Source organism: Psammomys obesus, unplaced genomic scaffold (assembly GCF_907164565.1).
Source record: "Psammomys obesus unplaced genomic scaffold, mPsaObe1.curated_primary_1811, whole genome shotgun sequence".
Lineage (NCBI taxonomy): Eukaryota > Metazoa > Chordata > Mammalia > Rodentia > Muridae > Psammomys > Psammomys obesus.
This window is the reverse complement of record NW_026596034.1, coordinates 12018259-12035856: the sequence shown is the minus strand read 5'-3', so window position 1 is coordinate 12035856 and position 17598 is coordinate 12018259. Positions and strand designations below refer to the sequence as shown.

General features: G+C 44.1%; 1 protein-coding gene across 4 annotated transcripts in view; it reads left to right on the top strand.

Annotated features, from left to right (window-relative positions):
* The first annotated feature begins 835 nt into the window (after window positions 1-835).
* Cnot1 (CCR4-NOT transcription complex subunit 1) overlaps window positions 836-17598 on the top strand; it is an 81340-nt gene continuing 64577 nt past the window's right edge. For all 4 annotated transcript variants that reach the window (XM_055621331.1, XM_055621329.1, XM_055621330.1 and 1 more), the window contains exon 1: window positions 836-1091. The gene's annotated coding sequence lies outside the window, so the exon portion shown is untranslated. The remainder of the gene's footprint in view (window positions 1092-17598) is intronic.

The following is a 17598-nucleotide window of genomic DNA, read 5'->3' as shown; positions in this document are numbered from 1 at the left end:
AGGCCAGCCTGGACTACAGTTGGGCTAACTGAATGAGACCTTGTCTCAAAACTCAAAAACAAGAATTCTACAGGATAGGACACGAAGCAAAGGGCACTGGCATTCTTGAGGATGGCCAAGAGCAGGAGGAGAACTTCTGTTTCTACCTCTTATGCAACGTGTCCCTACTTTAGTAGACAGAACTGGAAATCAAACGCTGTTTAAGAAAAAAAAGGGGGGGGGGGGGGGGGAGGTATCCGGAGGACTACATTCTCCAGCATGCACTGCTCCTTTGGGGCGCAGTCAGTGATGGAAGACATCACGTTGTTTTTGCGACAGCAAGAGGAGGGGCGTGCGACTACCTAACCCAGGATGCAAAGACCCTCAACTTTGTCCCGCCGTCTGATGCTTTCTGATGGCTGGACTTCCTTGCTAAAGAGATCCGAGGGGTGGACAAATGCTCCCGCTGGGAACCCGCGCAGCCTTTCGGACCGTGACATTCCAAAAGACGAAGGAAAGTAGACAAGGGCTGCCAGTCGCTGTCTCTGAGTTAGAGTAGTTCGTGCGCAGGGCGGCAGTGCGTTCCGGGCTCTCTCGGAGGCAGTGGCCGTCCAGCCCCGATCGGCCGAACGCCTCGGAGGCGGACGTCTGTGGAGCCTCAAGTCGAAGTTCCCAGCGTCTAGCCATTGGCTCGCACCCGGTGCGCAGGCGCCCGGGCTCGGACCCGGTCCGTCAGGGCTGGTGAGCGGCCATTGGCCTGAGTCCGCGAAGTAGGAATCTGGATTGGTAGTTGCTAGCAGGAGCCTGGTTTCTTCCTTGACTTCTGCGAGTGGTAGCGTGTGATTGGTTTAAATCCGCGGGCATTTGCCCGCGATTGGGCGGCAGCTGCCGATGGCGGGCAGCCATTGGCTGGCGCTCGGGCCGACCCTCCGCCGGGCGGGCAGCGAATGGTGAAATGGGAACTGGGAGGGGAAAGGCCGCGACGTGAGCGCGCGACCTCGGGCGCCATTTTGTCGAGAAACAAGCGGAGTTAACCGAAGAGGGGGGTCGAGGAGAGCCGGAGTCGAGGACCCAGGAGTTTCCTGTGTCCAGCGCTGCCAGAGCCGACCGAGGTGAGGCGGGCCGGGGTTGGGAGTGGCGGGGGCTGGGGGTGTCAAGCTCGGGGCGCGGGCCCGGGCGGGAGAGGCGCCGGGGGTGGACCCGGGGCCGCCGGGAGCGTTTCCCGGATCGTCGGGACGGAGGGGCAGTCGGGAACGGGGACGTGGAGCGAGGCGGGAGGGGACGGGCTCGGCTCCGCTCGCGGCGGCTTCGCTCCCCCGGAGACGGGGAGACCGGCGCGCAGGTCCCTGGAAGCGGAGCTCGGCCCGGGGCCTGGAGGCTTCGAGGATGGCGTCGGGGGTGGCAGTTCGGGTCCCGGGGCCTCGGTGCGCCGCGCGCGCAGCCTGCGCCCTCCCCTGAGCGCACGAGCTCCTCAACTGTCCCTTCCTCCCGGGGCTCCCGGGCGGGGGCGGTGGGCACGGGAGCCCCGCGGCCTAGGTCCTCGGCGGGCGGGGACGGGCTTGGAGTTGTCGCCGACTCGCAAGCGCGCTCCGGGGAGTCGCACCCCTCCCTTGCCCCCAGCACGTTGTCAAGCCCCCCGCTTGTCTGCTGGTCGGCGGTGGGAGGGGCGGGCGGGAGCGAGCACTTCCGTGTTACTCCTCGCCGCAGGTTTTTTTGTTCCACTCGCGCGCCCGGGCACTTGCTACCAAGCCTCCCCCGCTGAAGTCACCTCTGTCCCCGTGTGGTCCGTAGTGTCGGTTCTGCCTGTCCGGCCACCCCTCCCACCCGCAGCCCCCGGGCAAGTGTCCACTAGTGAGCTCAACACTTGTAGGTCTTGAAGTTGGGACAGGTCTTGGAGAGGTTTGAAACCTGAGGCTAAACAAACACCTTTTGGCCATGCCACCCTCTCTTAGAGTTCACCCGCCTGTGCTTACAAACATGACTTGCAGGGGGAGTGTACATCGTAGGTTTAAAAAAGTGCTTTTGAAAGTTAGGTATGTGCCACACAGAGAAACCCTGTCGCAAAAGAACAAAAACGAAAGTGTTGCAGGAAATAAAACTTTGAGAAGTCATCTCATCAGATATCACTCTCTCTCCTGTGGGCATTTAATTCAAGCAAGTCTTGTAACAGTGAGCTCTAGCCCCAGATGTCACGTTTCTTTGGGGCTTTGGTAAAAATCCTATTGATTGATTGATTGATTGATTGATTTCCAAAACTGAGTAACAGTACTTCAGTTTCCCTACCAGTTTTGTTGTAGTTCAAGCTCCAGTGATTACGATGGAGATTTAGAAAAACAAAACAAACCAATAATTAAGTGAATAAATGTAACCCTCTTTTAGAAAAAATATACCTAGCATTTTCCTTATTACTGCTCCTTTAAAAAGGAGTAGGGATACATGTGTGAAAATGGTAGAGGTATAAATGTGATCAGTTTATGTAATGTGTGAGGATATTACAGATTATCATCTCGTTGAAGGAAAATGGTCTCATGATAGCAGACTAGCAAGCAATGCCTTGACCTGAATAGTGTGTTAGTAAAGGTTCTTCTTGGAGTGAGAGGCACTGACTTGGAAATTTGGTTCTTTTTTACCTGGTCTTAGCTCTTTAGTGGAAACAAGTCTAGAAGTGAGTGAGGCACAAAACCAAAACAAAACAAACCAAAACAAAAACCCTGACCTTAGTTGGGTGTGGTGTCACTGGCTCCCTGTATTATAGAATTAGGCATGAAGATCTCAGCAATTTCTTTACGGCCAAGGCTACACACCAAAACCTTTTCTCTTAACAACAAAAGCCAGGGTGGGGAAAAAAAAAAGGGTAGGGGACCCTAATCATTAATACCTGAAAGTATTTTTTTAACCTAAGATAAAACAATTTTTAAAGTTTTATAGATTATATGAGTGTGAGTTAGTTTAGCACTCTTGTGCCACAACACAAGAGGTCAGAGAATAAATTTCAGGAGTCAGTGTTCTCACTATGAATTACAAGGAGGGAGCTCAGGTCTTCAGACTTGTGTGGCAGGTGCTTTTACCTACTGATCCATCTTGAGACCTTTAAGATTATACTCTTAGAAGTTGGCTTTATTTTTTGTTAGTTTGAAAAGTTATGTCAGGTTTACTTTTGTGTATGTTTTGTTTACATATATGTGCACCATTTGTGTGCCTGGTGCCAGGATAGGTCAGGAGAACATTGGATCCCTTGGAACTGAGGTGATCGATGGTACTGATCTCGGTCCTCTGCAAGAGCAGCAAGGGCTTTCTTGACTTGCTGACCATCTTTCATCTTGATTGTTTGAGATAGGATATTGCTCTTGTATTTCAGGGTAGCCTCAAATAAAGAATCCTTGTGCTTCAGCTCGCTAAGTGACAGGACTTACAACACTGTTGGATTGTAGATAGATGTTCGTAGACTCACTACCACATAACCTAACCCTGTTAGGACTTTTTTTAAAGTAACTTTTTATAAAATTTAATAACTTAAAACAACAACAACAACAACAACAAAATGGCCACAGTGGCACACCAGCACTCAGGGATGTAGAGGCAGGCGGATCTCGGAGTTTGAGGCCAGCCTGGTCTACAGATCTAGTCCAGGACAGCCAGGGCTACACAGAAACCCTGTCTGGAAAAAAACAAAAGCCCAAAGATTGTGAGTGTATTTGTATGAGTGAGTGCATGCCACAACACTCCTAAAAGACTTGTTTATTGCTTGGGTCCCAAGGATAGAATGCAGTGGGTAAAGTGCTTTTACCCGCTGATGAATAATTGCACTTGCCCCATTTATGCTTCCTGAGTTAACAAAAGTAGTATCTGCCTTTTTGAAATGGTTTCTTTGGTGACACATACACTGTGTTGGGGCTTGTACACAAGACCTTGACATGCTAGGCAAATGCTAACCCCTGATCTATATGCCTTGCTCCCCTCACCCCCCCACCTCCTTTTTTTTTTTTTTTTTTTTTTTGAGATAAGGACTCATTCATTATGAAGCATAGGTAAGTCTTAGGCTTGTCCTCCTGCCCTAGCTTCCCAAATGCCGAAATTACAGGTGTGTGCCATCACTTCTCTGTCTTTTGCGGGGGCTGAAATAGGGTTTTAAGCCCTGGCTGTCCTGCACTTGCTCTGTAGACCAGGCTGGCCTTCAATTCACAGAGAACCGCCTGCTTCTGTCTTGAGAGGGCTGAGATTAAAGGTTGAGCCACCACCACCCAGCGGTGCAAAAGAACAAAACAAATTTTTTATTATGTGTATGTAAGTATGCCTTCTTGTCTGAAGAGGGCAATGGATCCCTGAAACTGGAGTTACTAGGGACAGTTGTGAATGGTCCCACATGGATGTTGGGAATTGAACTTTGGTCCGGTGCAGAGCAGTACATGCTCTTAACCACTGAGTCCCAAGGACAAAACTTTTGCTTACACCAAAGAGTTAGCTGAAAAGCCAAGCCTAGTTACTCAGGCCTGTAAATTTATTTTGAGGCTCTGGCAGAAGGATCAGCTCAAGGCCAGCTTCAACTCATAGTTAGCCTTGGTACATGAGATCCTGTCTCAAGGAAAAAATGAGCGGAAACACTTCTTAAATGCTCCCTAATAGTTTGTTTCAAAGTGAGGCTTTTCTTTTGTTTTGTGGTTCTGGGCATGATACCTGGGATCTAGCATGTATTAGGCAATCAGCTGCTGCTAAACTGGACTCCCAGCTTTCAATGAGTATTATGTTAAGATTTTGTATTTAGAAAGCTCAACAGTGCTTTTCTGTGTGTGTGTGTGTGTTTGCATTTACGTGTTTGTATGCATGCATGCATGCATTTAGGTTTGGAATCCAGAAGACAACTTGTAGGAGTCAGTTCTCACCTCTCTGGGTCCTGAAGATTAAACTCCTTACCAGGCTTGGTGAAAGGAGCCTTCCCCCCCCCCTTTTCCCATTGAGCATCTCACTGTCCCTTGTTCTTTGGCTCACTGTTGTGTTTTTCTTCTCGAGACAGGGTCTCACTATGTATAGTACTTGTTGACCTGGAACTTGATGTGTTGACCATATTGGTCCTGATTTTACATTGATCCAGCTCTCAGGTGTTGGGATTAAAATTAGTGCTGACCATCACACTGGGCTGCCTCACAGTTCTTGACCATGTTTCAAAGGACAAAATGATCTTCCACACTGTGCATAGTTTTTATGTTAATTTTGTAGATTTGTAAGAATATAACAAAACAAATAGAAGGAGCCATTCATTGAAAATTGTTTTTTCAGCTGGGCAGCAGTGATGGTGCATGCGTTTTAATCCCAGGGTTTGGGAGGCAGAGACGGTGGATCTTAGAGTTGGAGGGAGATCAGGACAGCCAAGGCTACATAGAAAAACCCAGTCTTAAAAACAAAACAAACAAAAGTATTCTTTGAGAAGGTAGTTACTAATCTGAGATCCTGTGTTATGATCTGTACAAGCAGCCTCTGGAAGGGTAGAGCAGTGCAGATTTAAATTATTTCAGTGGGTAAAGTTGGAAGAAGACAACCAACTTCACCAAGTTGTTTGTTGATTTTCAGGTTTGCTATGGCATGGGCATATACATCTATAACAATTAAATTGCAAGCCAAGGCAGGAAAAGCCATAGTAAGATCCTATCTTGTAAAATAAAAAACATTTCAGTCTTTCATTTTGGGGGACTCAATTAACTTTGAGGATGAGGCGTAATTTTGTTACACTTGTTAAAATGTAATTCTTGAAGATTAAATTAATGAGATCATAAACTGTAGTGGGAAGTTAGTTGTGATATATCTGTAATCAATCACCAGGGAGGCTGAGACAGTAACATCTTGAGTTGTAGACCAACATAAGGGTGCATAGTGAGAGCCTGTCTCAAACATAGGTGTAGAACTTGTGTGTGTGTGATATGATCACCTAATTTCATGAGATGTTGAGGGATGGAGGTATACTTTGAAAGAACTACATAGATTGTGTTAGTGATTGCAGGCACAAATGGCTTTGGCATCCGTGTTGCTGTCAGAGGACAGCTTCAAGTATTGGTCCCCAGTTGCCACCTTGTTTGACAGTCTTTGTTGTTTTTCTACTGCATGCGCCAAGCGAGCTAGCCCATGAGTTCTGGGATTCTCATATCTTTACCAGGATTATGACAGGAACTTCAATTCCTGGCTTTTACTGTGGGTTCTGGATATTCAAATTCAAGGCCTCGTGTAGGTGGGAAGCATTTTAATGATCGAGCCATCTCATACCCAGTCCCCCGTGAACGTTTTCTTTGTTGAGATAGAGCCTCGTTTTATAGCTCTGGCTAACTTGAAATTTGTGACATGAACCAGGCTGACCTCAAAGTTGTAATGATCTTCACTCCTGCTGGGATTATAGATGGGTTCCACAATACTGTGTTATTTTTAAGATTATGGGTAGCTGGGCGGTGGTGGTGCGTGCCTTTAACCCCAGCACTTGGAAGGCAGAAACAGACAGATCTCTGTGTTTGAGGCCAGCCTGGTCGTCAAAGCAAGTCCAGGACAGCCAAGGCTACATAGAGAAAGAAACCCTGTTTAGAAAAACAAAGAGAAGCATTTTGTCTGCATTGTATGTGCAGGACCAGAAGAAGGCTTAGCTCTCTTAGTTAGAGTTATAGGCGAGCTGTTAGATGTAGGTGTTGGGAAGCAAGTCTGACTTCTGTTAGAGCAGCAATCTTAAACAGCTGTGCCATCTCTGGCTAGTCTCAGCTTTTCTTCTCTCTCCTCCCTTCTTGTTGGAGATAGCCTTGCTGTGATTTAGCCCCTGCTAGCCTGGAACTGGAACCTTACTGCCTTAGGCAGACTGGGCATAATAGGAGAGCAGGTCTGCACTACCATGTTTTTCCTCTGTCTTTTTGGGATAGGAGAATTAAGGACTTAGCACATATCCCTGGCTGGCTGGAATTCGTTATTTAGACCAGGTATCCGCTTGCCTTTGCCTTTTGAATGCTATGATTACAGGCGTGTTTCACTGTGCCTAGTTTGTTTCTGAGGTGTTAAGAACTCTTGAGAGTGGAAGGGTCTCCGAAGGAGAAATAATGCCCTTTTGTTTGTTTGTTTTAATTGTGTGTGTGTGTTGGGAAGTTAGCCATAGTCTTTTCAGAATTTAACAGGATTATTTCTTCCCCTTCTCTTTTTCCGGTTTTTTTTTTTTTGGGCGGGGCGGGGGGGAGTGGTTCAAGACAAGATTTCTCTGTGTGATATCCTGGAAATCACTTTGTAGACCAGGCTGGCCTCAAATTCAGAGATCCACCTGCCTCTGTCTTCCAGTTAATGGTATATGCTACTATTCCCAGCTGTATAGAACTGCTTTTTTTGTTTTGTTTTCGAGATAGGGTTTTCTGATTTTCATGTGTAGCCTTGGCTGTCCTGTGATTTTGTAGACCAGGCTGGCCTTTTTTATTTTTATTTTTTCAAGACAGGGTTTCACTGTGTAGCCTTGGCTTTCCTGGACTTAATTTGTAGACCAGGTTGGCTTCAAACTCGGAGATCCACCTGCCTCTGCTTTGCAGAGTGCTGAGATCACAGGTGTGTGCCACTACTTTAGCATTGCTTTTTTTTTTTTTTAAGATTTATTTATTATGTACACAGTATTCTGCCTGCATGTACACCTGCACACCAGAAGAAGGCACCAGATCTCATTCCAAATGGTTGTGAACCACTATGTGTTTTCTGGGAATTGAACTCAGGACTTTTTGAAGACCAACCAATGCCCTTAACCTTTGTACCATCTCTCCAGCCCTAGAATTGCTTCTTTATGTGATCTTGAATAGGTGTCTACATTCACTCATAGAGATGATATCACCTATTTGCATGTTCTTTTTTAAAAAAAGGTATTTTTATGTGTATGGGTGCCTATGTCTGTGCACATACGTCTGGTGCTTTTGGAGGGCATCACATCCCCCTAGTTGTGAGCTGCCATGTGGGTGATGGGAATAAAACCAGCTGTTCTTTGGAAGAACAGTGCTCTTAACCACTGAGCCATCTCTCCAGCCCCTATCTGTATGTTCTTGAAGCAAGGAGACAGCACAGATGTGTTCTTGTGGTTCTTCTTGAATTGTATTTTCTGATGTAAAGGTAATCCTGCCGGATGACAGTATATTCATTCATATTGGTCACCACACCCAACAGGGTTGGCCCTCAAGTGGAGATGTTACCAGTGAAAGGGCATCTTGAAGCTTAGACCAATATTTTTGGTGTACTGGGAGCCATTTTTTCCCAGCAAGGCCTCTTGTTTTGAAAGTACATGGGTTGGTTTTGATAAGCACACTTGTTCTGAATATCTGCTATCTTCCCAACAAGAGCCTGAGAAAAGTGTGGCATCCCAAGTCCAGACTTTCTTCCCAGGAGGGAGAGAGAGAGACAGACAGACAGACTGCCTGCCTGCCTCCCTCTGTGTATGTGAGTACATAGTCACACTTGGAGATAATGTAGGTCAGGAAGAACTGTGGGTGTCCTTTCGTTTCACTCTGAGACAGGGTCTCTTCGTTCACTGTTAGAAAAGCCAGGCTAGCTGGTCTTGGAGCTTCAGGGGATTTCCTTGCCTCTGCCTACCGTCTTGCACTGGGATTACAAACACCTGCGGCCCTAGGGAGTTAAACTCAGGGCTTAATGCAGCAAGTGCTTTACCCATGTAGTCATTTTTTTCCAGCCGTGTGTGTGTGTGTGTGTGTGTGTGTGTGTGTGTGTGTCTTGCAGGGGCCATAAGAGTTTGGATCCCGTGGAGCTGGAATTACAGGTGGTTGTGAGCCCTCTGACACGGGAACCAAACTTGGATCTTTTGTGAGAGAAGCAAGTGCTTTGAACCATCTTGCCAGCATTCCTAAAAAAGTATTTCTGACACTGGGTATTTCTAAGTCCAAGAGTAGAATTTTTTAATATATTTTTTTTTTTTTTGTGGGGGAGGACTCTGAGCAATCCTTAGTGTTATTGTGGAGATCAGAGATAGCATGTAGGAATTGGTTCTCTTCACCATGTGGCTCCCAGGGATCAAACTTGGGTCTTCATGCTTGGTAGCAAGTACTTGTTTTTTAAGCCATCTTACATGCATGGGTCGTGGCATATATAGTGAAAGACAAAGGACCACTTAAGAGTCTGTTCTCCTTGTACTGTGTGAGTGTCACAGATTGAACTCAGGTGTTCAGGCTGGTGGCTAGTGTTTTTACCTGCTAAGGCATCTGACTAGAATGCTTAATTTGCAAAGCTGAGTATGATGATACCTGGCAGTAATCCTAGCTACCTGAGAGGCTGAGCTATTGGTGAATTACAAGTTGGAGATAGCCTGGAATATGAGTTCAAGGCCAATGCTGGATCTACTGTTTCAAAAGTTCAACATTTTTGGATGCATGTGGTTTGTGCTTTTTCACATTTGTGTAATTTTGCTTTTTAGCTGGGTAGCGGGTACAGATACAGTGCATGCATCCATTGTTAATGCTCTGGGTATTTCTAAGAATATGCCCCCTTTCAAGGAGATACACATTATAGTTACTTGAAAGTGTGAAATATTGGGGATGGAGAGAAGGCCCAGTGGTTTTAGGTTACTGACTGCTCTTCCAGAAGACCTGGGTTCAAATCTCAGCACTCACATGGCAGCTTACAACTGTATGTAACTCCAAGACCTGACACTCACACAGACATACATGCATTTGAGTGCTGGGAACAGAACTCTGATGCTGTCCTCTAGAAGAGCAGTGTAGACAGGTGTGGTGGCACATGTATTTAATCCCAGCACTTGGGAGGCAGATGCAGGTGAATCTCTGTGAGTTTGAGGCCAGCGTAGTCTACGAAGTGAGTTACAGGATAGGTAGGGCTATTACACAGGGAAACAAATAACAGAAACAAACAAAACAAAAAAGCAATATGGGCTTCTAACAGTTGAGCCATCTCTTCAGCCCCAAGTAAGTTTTTAGTTTATCTCTGGTTGCCAAAATACTTGGCATTATATAATTTCTTTAAATGTACTAACCTGCCTTTTTGAGTTCTTACCTGTCTCTGATTTTAGTGACTAACCCGAACCCTGCTCCCACCACCACCACCTCCTCTTCTTCTCCTTCTCCTCCTCTTTCTTCTTCTTCCTTTCCCCCCTCAAGACAGCATTTCTCTGTGTAGCCTTGGCTGTCTTTGTCTCACTTTGTAGACTTGGCTGTCTTCGAACTCCAAAGATCTGCCTGCTTCTGTCTCCCTGAGTGCTGGGATTACAGGCTTGTGCCACCACATCTGCCTGCCTTCCTTCCTCCCTTCCTTACCTCCCCTCCCCTTTCCTTCTCTCTCTCTCCCTCCCTCCCTTCCTTCCTTCCTTCCTTCCTTCCTTCCTTCCTTCCTTTCCTTTTCTTTCTTTCTCTCTCTCTCTCTCTCTCTTTTTCTTTCAGTATAGCCCTGGCTGGCCTGGATTTGGTTACATAGAATGTGCTGGGCTCTAACTCAGAGCTTCACCATCTGCTTCTGCTTCTGGAGTGCTGGGGTTAATGGTGTGTGCTACCATAACCCCCATCTGGCCACAGTGCTTACCATCTTATATACTGATAAACAGTTCCTCTTTTTCTTTCTTTACACTGGCTCTAAACCTTGGCTTAAATACCATCCTCACCTCTCCAGCCTCCTGAGAAGCCTGGATTACAGGCATGCATCATCATGTTTGACCTCATAATTCCTTTTAAAGTATTTTTTTAAAGATTTAATTATATTTTATGAGTGAATGTTTTGCCTACATGTTTCTGTGTGTGCCATGTGTATGCCTAGTTCCCCTTGGAGAGGGGCCTTTCTCATCAGATCCCCTAGATCTGGAGATAAGAATGATTGGGAACCACCTTGTGGGTGCTGGGAACCAAATCCTGGTCTTCTAAAAGTGCAACAAGTAGTCTTAACCTCTAAGACATCCCTCCAGCCCTTTGGCCCCATAGTTTCTTAGATCACTGTTTCTCATTGATGAGACTCTGTCTCAGTTATGTATCTTTTTTGTTTGTTTTGAGACAGGGTCTCACTATGTAGCCCCTGGCTGTTTATAACTTTATAGATCAGGATGGCTTTGAAATCAGATCCTGTCTCTTCCTGAGAGCTGGGATTAAAGATGTATGTATCACAACGCCTGACCTTGTTATATCTTTGGCACTTGTGGCTCGAGATACATTTATCAGGAAGTTACCAAGTAACCTTATTGATACATGAAAATGTAATTACAAGTAAACCTGAACTGGTTGTAGAGTATTATCACATTGCTCAAACTTTGGCTACATTGTTTTTCTTTTTTAAAGTGTATTTATTTTATTTGTGTGAATGTTTTGCCTGCAACTATGTACTGTTCCATTTGTGTGCCTGGTTCCATCAGGTCAGAAGAAGATGTCCAATCCTCTGGAACTGGAATTTATTGGGGGTCATGAGCCACCATGTGGGTGCTGGGAATGGAATCCATATCCTCAGCAAGTGCTCATAACTGCTGAGCCAGTTTGTTTTCCTTAAAAAAAAAAAAAAAAAAAAAAAAAAAAAAAAAAAAAAAAAAAAAAGCCTTATCTTTTAATGGGGCATGGTGGTGCACACCTATAATTTTAGTGGCCTCTAAGCTGAAGTGGGAAGAAAAGTTGCCTGCCAGTCTGACTGAGCTACTAGTGATATCTTTAAACACACACACACACACACACACACACACACACACACAGAGAGAGAGAGAGAGAGAGAGAGAGAGAGAGAGAGAGAGAGAGAGAACTAGCTCATCAGGTTGTATTTTACCAGCCTAGAAATTGAATATACCCATTGGGCCTACAGAAAGGAGGTCTGCAGAGTTTTTAACCATCTTCCTGTCTCTGACTCCAGAGTATTGGTATTACAGGTTTGTGCCACAGTGCCAGTCTAGCTCATGTTTAATTAATCAGTATGTTTCTGATTTACCTCTTCTACCCCTTTCTTAGTCATTTGCCTTATACTCCTTTTCTTTAGTTCACAGTATATCTAGCTTATTTTTCTAAAAGTTTAACTTGGTGTATGTGTGTCTATATTCAAAGTGGCATATGCTCAAATGTATAAGTAAAACGCAAACTAATAAACATTACATACACATATTGCCCAGAATATGTGTTCATCAGTCATCTACTTTTGGCTATTCTTTTCCTGACAAATTGCAGTTGACAATATTTTGTGTGTTACTGGAAACTTTTGGAAGTATATAGACTATTAAAAAAATGCCTTTCTGAAAGGATTTTTGGTCAAAGTCTCTAATCACTGTTAATCAAGACTTTGTTTTTCTGTTATTACAAACTTAGTTGTGCTTGGCAGCTGTGGGATCCTCCTATTTATTCAGAATTCTGCAGATTCTCCACCACAGCAACATTTATATTTTACATTAATACCTGGCAGCTATGTTTATGTGTTAGGTATTTTTAAGAATACCTAAGAAGAGACTGGTTTTTCGAGGCAGGGTTTCTTTGTATAGCCCTGACTGTCCTAGACATGCTTTGTAGACCAGGCTGGCCTCAAACTCCTAGAGATCTGCCTGCCTCTGCCTCCCTGAGTGCTGGGATCACAGGCATACACTACCTTGTCTGACACCAAGAGAGCATTTTGGGTGGTATTCTCCAGTGAAAATGTGAATGTCCTTTCTTAAGTTTTTTTTGTTCTACAGGATACAAAGTGGGTATTTATGAGAAAACTACATCAAGTGGTTATTTTGCCTGTTGGAGCAAATTCTGTGGACTGCAGAAAATCTTTACACTAATAGAATTTTTTATTATTTCTTTTGTTGTTGGAGAAATACCCAAAATGTCATTATACAGATTTTTGTCCCCTGTGATTACTACGTTGCTTTTCTTTTTTAAAGTTTTGTTTATGTATTTTATATATATGCTATATTTGTCTGCATATACATCTGCATATTAGAAGAGGGCATTGGATCCCATGGGACTGGAGTCATAGAAAGCTATGGGTTGCTATGTGGGTTTTGGGAATTGAACTCAGGGTCTTTGGAAAAGCAAACAGTGCTCTTAATCACTGAGCCATCTCTCAAGCAATTTCTTCTATTTTACTTTTTATAGCTTATTTGGTTTGTTTGCTTCAGGGCTGGGGGAGGCGGAAGATATTGCTGGGGACTAAACCCAGGACCTTGTGTGGGCTGAACCAGCACTTTACCACGTCTCTAGCCCTCTAAATAGCCATATCTTTCATTGATTTAAAATTATTGCTGTTCAGCTAATAGCTGGTGGTATATTGCTGTGACATGTTGGTGTCCTTTCGTTGTAGATGTGTTTGAGACTAAGTCTTCCTGTGTAGCCTCTGTACCCTCAAACTCAGTGCTTAGAGTTAAACCTTCTTAAGGCTGTGATCTTTTAATACAGTTCCTCATGTTGTAGTGACCCCAACCATAAAATTATTTTTGTTACTATTCCATAATTGATTTTGGTACTGTTATGAATCGTCACTGTGGGGTTACAACCCACAGTTTGAGAATCACCACTCTAGAACTACTGATATTACAGAAGTGTGCCATCATGACAAGTTGTCAGTCTTTCATTTGCCCTGTACATCATTGTCAGACTGAGAAGTGGAGGCGAAAGTGTAGTATGTATGACTGGGATGAATATAATGTTAGTGTTAAGATTTCTACTCTTGGGCTGAAGAGATGGCTCAGTGGTTAAGAGCACTGTATATGTTCTTCAAAGGGTCCCGGGTTCAATTCCCAGCACTCCACATTGTAGCCCACAACTGTCTATAATGCTGATTCCAAGGGATCTGACACCTTCACACTAATGCACATAAAATTAAATTATTAAGAAAAGATTTCTACTCTTATCTTTTTTGTTTCCTGTGGGTAGTTTTGGTAGGTGGCACACTTACAATAGATCCTGTGGGGTTTAGAAGCATAAATGTGTTTTTAAAAAGGGAGAGAAGGAGACTTGTTAAAACAGTGGGCATTTTTGAGTGTTTTTTAAAATTGTTTTTATTATTTGTGGGTGTATGTACACACGTGTACTTACGTGTAAGTGCTTGTGGGGGCTGGAAGTATTAGATCTGTTATAATTACAGAGGGGCTACAATTGCAGAGTTGTGTGTGTGTATTGAACTAAGGTCCTCTTAAAGGGGTGTACAGGCTCTTTTTTAAAAAAATATTTTTCCTTTTTTCTATCTTTTTAATGATTTGTTTTTCGTTCATGGGTGTTGGTGCTTTGCCTGCATGTGTGAGGATGCCAGATTTCCTGGAACTGGAGTTCCAGTTTGTGAGCTGGAACATCCACTATGTAGATGCTGGGAATTGAACCCAGGTCCTTTGGGAGAGCAGCCATCTCTCTAGCCCCTTTTGAGTTAAGGTTGGTTTTATTTATTTTTTAAATACTGGTGTATATGTTGTAGCCTGTTTGTGGGAGTTGAGGACAACCTTCAGGAGTTGGTTTTCTTCTATTCCCTGTTCCTGGAATTGAACTCAGGTCGTCAGCAGCAGGTGTTTTACCTGCTGAGGCACTTCACCAGCCCAAGGCTTTGGTTTTAAAATGAAATACAACATTTCAGTTATCTGTGTAGATGTAATAGATGCTGGATATAAAAACCGAATGATTCTGTTCCACCCATTACATGTTAATATAATAGAAAAATCATTTGGCAATCTTGACTTTTGTTATCTGGGATATGGTCTTGTTTTGTATCCTAGACAGGCTTTGTAGTTTTAATCCTCCTCAACCCCCTGAGTACTGGGATCATAGGCAGGTACCACTACAGTGGCCTAAAAATGTAGTAATGTTGAGATTATTTTAGCAAAGGGTCGTGGTCCATATCTGCAGTCGTAGTACATGAGGCTTGGTGGTAGGAGCAGGAGAAAATTCAAGGATAATCAGGGCTACATTGGGAAATTCCGTCTCAAATAACACACATAAACTGAGATTGTGAAAGCAGGACAAAACTTGCATAGGTTCAAACTGTACAGAAACTCTGCAGGGAGAAGGGGAAGTGAACACACAATCCTACCCCTAACCAAGAAGCTATTTTTATTTGTAGTTGATAACTGCTTAGAAAGAAAAAAATAGGTTTCTTCTGTGGAGTGTCGCTGTGTATATCAGCTACACTTTGGGGTAGGCACCATGCCCAGGAGTAGTTGGCTAATGACAAAACCCTCAATGTTTTCTTGTGTGCCTCTTTGGTTTGTTTTGTATTTCTGATTTTTTTTTTTTTTTTTTTTGAGAGAGCATGCAGTTGAGTGAGTAGAGAGGTGGGGAGGACCTCACCGGAGTTGGGAGGATAAAGAATGTAATCTAATCAAAATATATGTAAATTAAAAAAAATCAGTTGAAAAGAAAAAAAAAGAGAATGCCTCTAATCCCCAGCACTGGGGAGGCAGTGGCAGGTGGAGCCTCAGAGTTCTGAGACCTCGTCTGCCTAGTGAATTCCAGGACTGCTAAGGGAGACCCTGTCTCGAAAAACCAAAAAATAAAAAATAAAGAGAAAGAGACTATAGTGGAATGAAAATAGGAGTTCCATTCATTCAGAAACTTTACAGCAAAGCTGGGTAGATGGCTCAGCCATCAAGACTCCCGAGGGTCTGCGTTCAGTTCCTCGCACGTGCATTGCAGCCTACAGCCCACGCTAGTTCCAGGGGATTTGGCCTCTGAGTGCATTGCACGCATGTGGTGCCCAGACATTCAAGCAGGCAAAACCCATGCATACAATAGAAATAAATTAAAAATTGTGTTGGGCAGTTGTAGTGCACACTTTTTAGTCTTAGCATTGTGGAGGCAGAGGCAGGTAGATCTCTTAGTTGGAGACCAGACTGGTCTATGTACAGAATGAATTACAGGTCAGTCAGGGCTACAGAGAAACCCTGTCTTAAAAAAAAATGACTACTTATTGGAAATTTAAAAATTACAAAACAAAAAACAGCAAAACAAAATGTTTACTGATGAGCTTGTTAGCAGTGTTTTTGTAGCTTTATATTACAGTATTAAGAACAGATATAGTCTATAACAGATATTGTGACCTAAATTATTTATACATTTATATGAGTAGAGTTTCATGTTTGTTTTTTTCAACTGGAAGGTCCTTAATAAATTAGTGTATGCTATGGAAGCTGGTAAATTAAAAATTACAATAATTAAAATTTGTGGGCCAGTGAGATAGCTTGGTGCTTAAAGGTACTTGCTACCAAATCTGATACTCTGAGTTTGATCCTGAGATTCACCTAGGACCCAACTACAAGATGGAAAGATAAAGCTGACTCTCACAAGATGGACTTGAACTCAGAGATTCATCCACCTGCCTCTGAGTTCCTGGATTAAAGGTGTGTTTGGCCACCATACCTGGTACAGGGTAACATTGTAAGGTTTTCTTTTTCTTTTTTTTTTTCAAGTATTTTTAGGGCTAAGAACCAGCCAGGCATAGTGGTGTACACCTTTTTTTTTCTTATTTTTAAACAATTATATATTAATTACAGTTTATTCACTTTGCATCCCAGCTGCAGCCCCCTTCCTCAATCCCTCACAACCCCACCCACCTCTTCCCATGCCCCTCTCCAAGTCCACCGATAGGGGAGGTCCTCCTCCCCCTCCAACCAACCCTAGCCCATCAGGTCTCATCAGGACTGGCTGCACTGTCCTCCTCCTGGCAAGGCTGGCAAGGCTGCTCCGCCCTCAGTGTAAGGTGGTCAAAGAGCCAGCCACCAAGTTCATGTCAGACAGCCCCTGTTTCCCCCACCAGGGAGCCCACTTGGACACTGAGCTGCCATGGGCTGCATCTGAGCAGGGGTTCTAGGCCATATCCATGAATGGTCCTTTGTTGGAGTATCAGTCTCAGAAAAGACCCCTGCGCCCAGATACTTTGGTTCTGTTGCTCTTCTTGTGGAGCTCCTGTCCTCTCCAGGTCCTGCCATCTCCCCCTTCTTTCATAAGATTCCCCACACTCCGCCCAAAGTTTCGCTATGAGTCTTAGCCTCTGCTTTAATACCCTGCAGGGTAGAGTCTTTCAGAGGCCCTCTGTGGTAGCCTCCTGTCCTGTTTTCTGTTATCTCCTTCCAGTGTCCATCCCATTTGTCTTTCTGAGTGAGATTGATCATCTTAGCCAGGGTCCTCCTCCTTGCTTAGCTTCTTTAGGTGTACAGATTTTAGTAGGCTTATCCTATATTATATGTCTATGAGTGAGTATATACCATATATGTCTTTCTGCTTCTGGGATACCTCACTAAGGATGATCTTTCCTGGATCCCACCATTTGCCTGCAAATTTCATGATTTCCTTGTTTTTAATTGCTGAGTAGTATTCCATTGTGTAAATCGTACCACAATTTTTGTATCCATTCCTCCGTTGAGGGACCTCTGGGTTATTTCCAGGTTCTGGCTATTACAAATAAAGCTGCTGCAAACATGGTTGAGCAAATGTCCTTGTTGTGTACTTGAACATATTTTGGATACATGCCTAGAAGTGGTATAGCTGGATTTTGAGGAAGTGCTATTCCTAATTGAGAAAGTGCCAGTTGATTTCCAAAGTGGTTGTACAAGTTTACATTCCCACCAGCAGTGGAGGAGGGTTCCCCTTTCTCCACATCCTCTCCAGCATGTATTGTCACTTGAATTTTTTTTATCTTAGCCATTCTGAGGGGTGTAAGGTGAAATCTCAGTGTCATTTTGATTTGCAT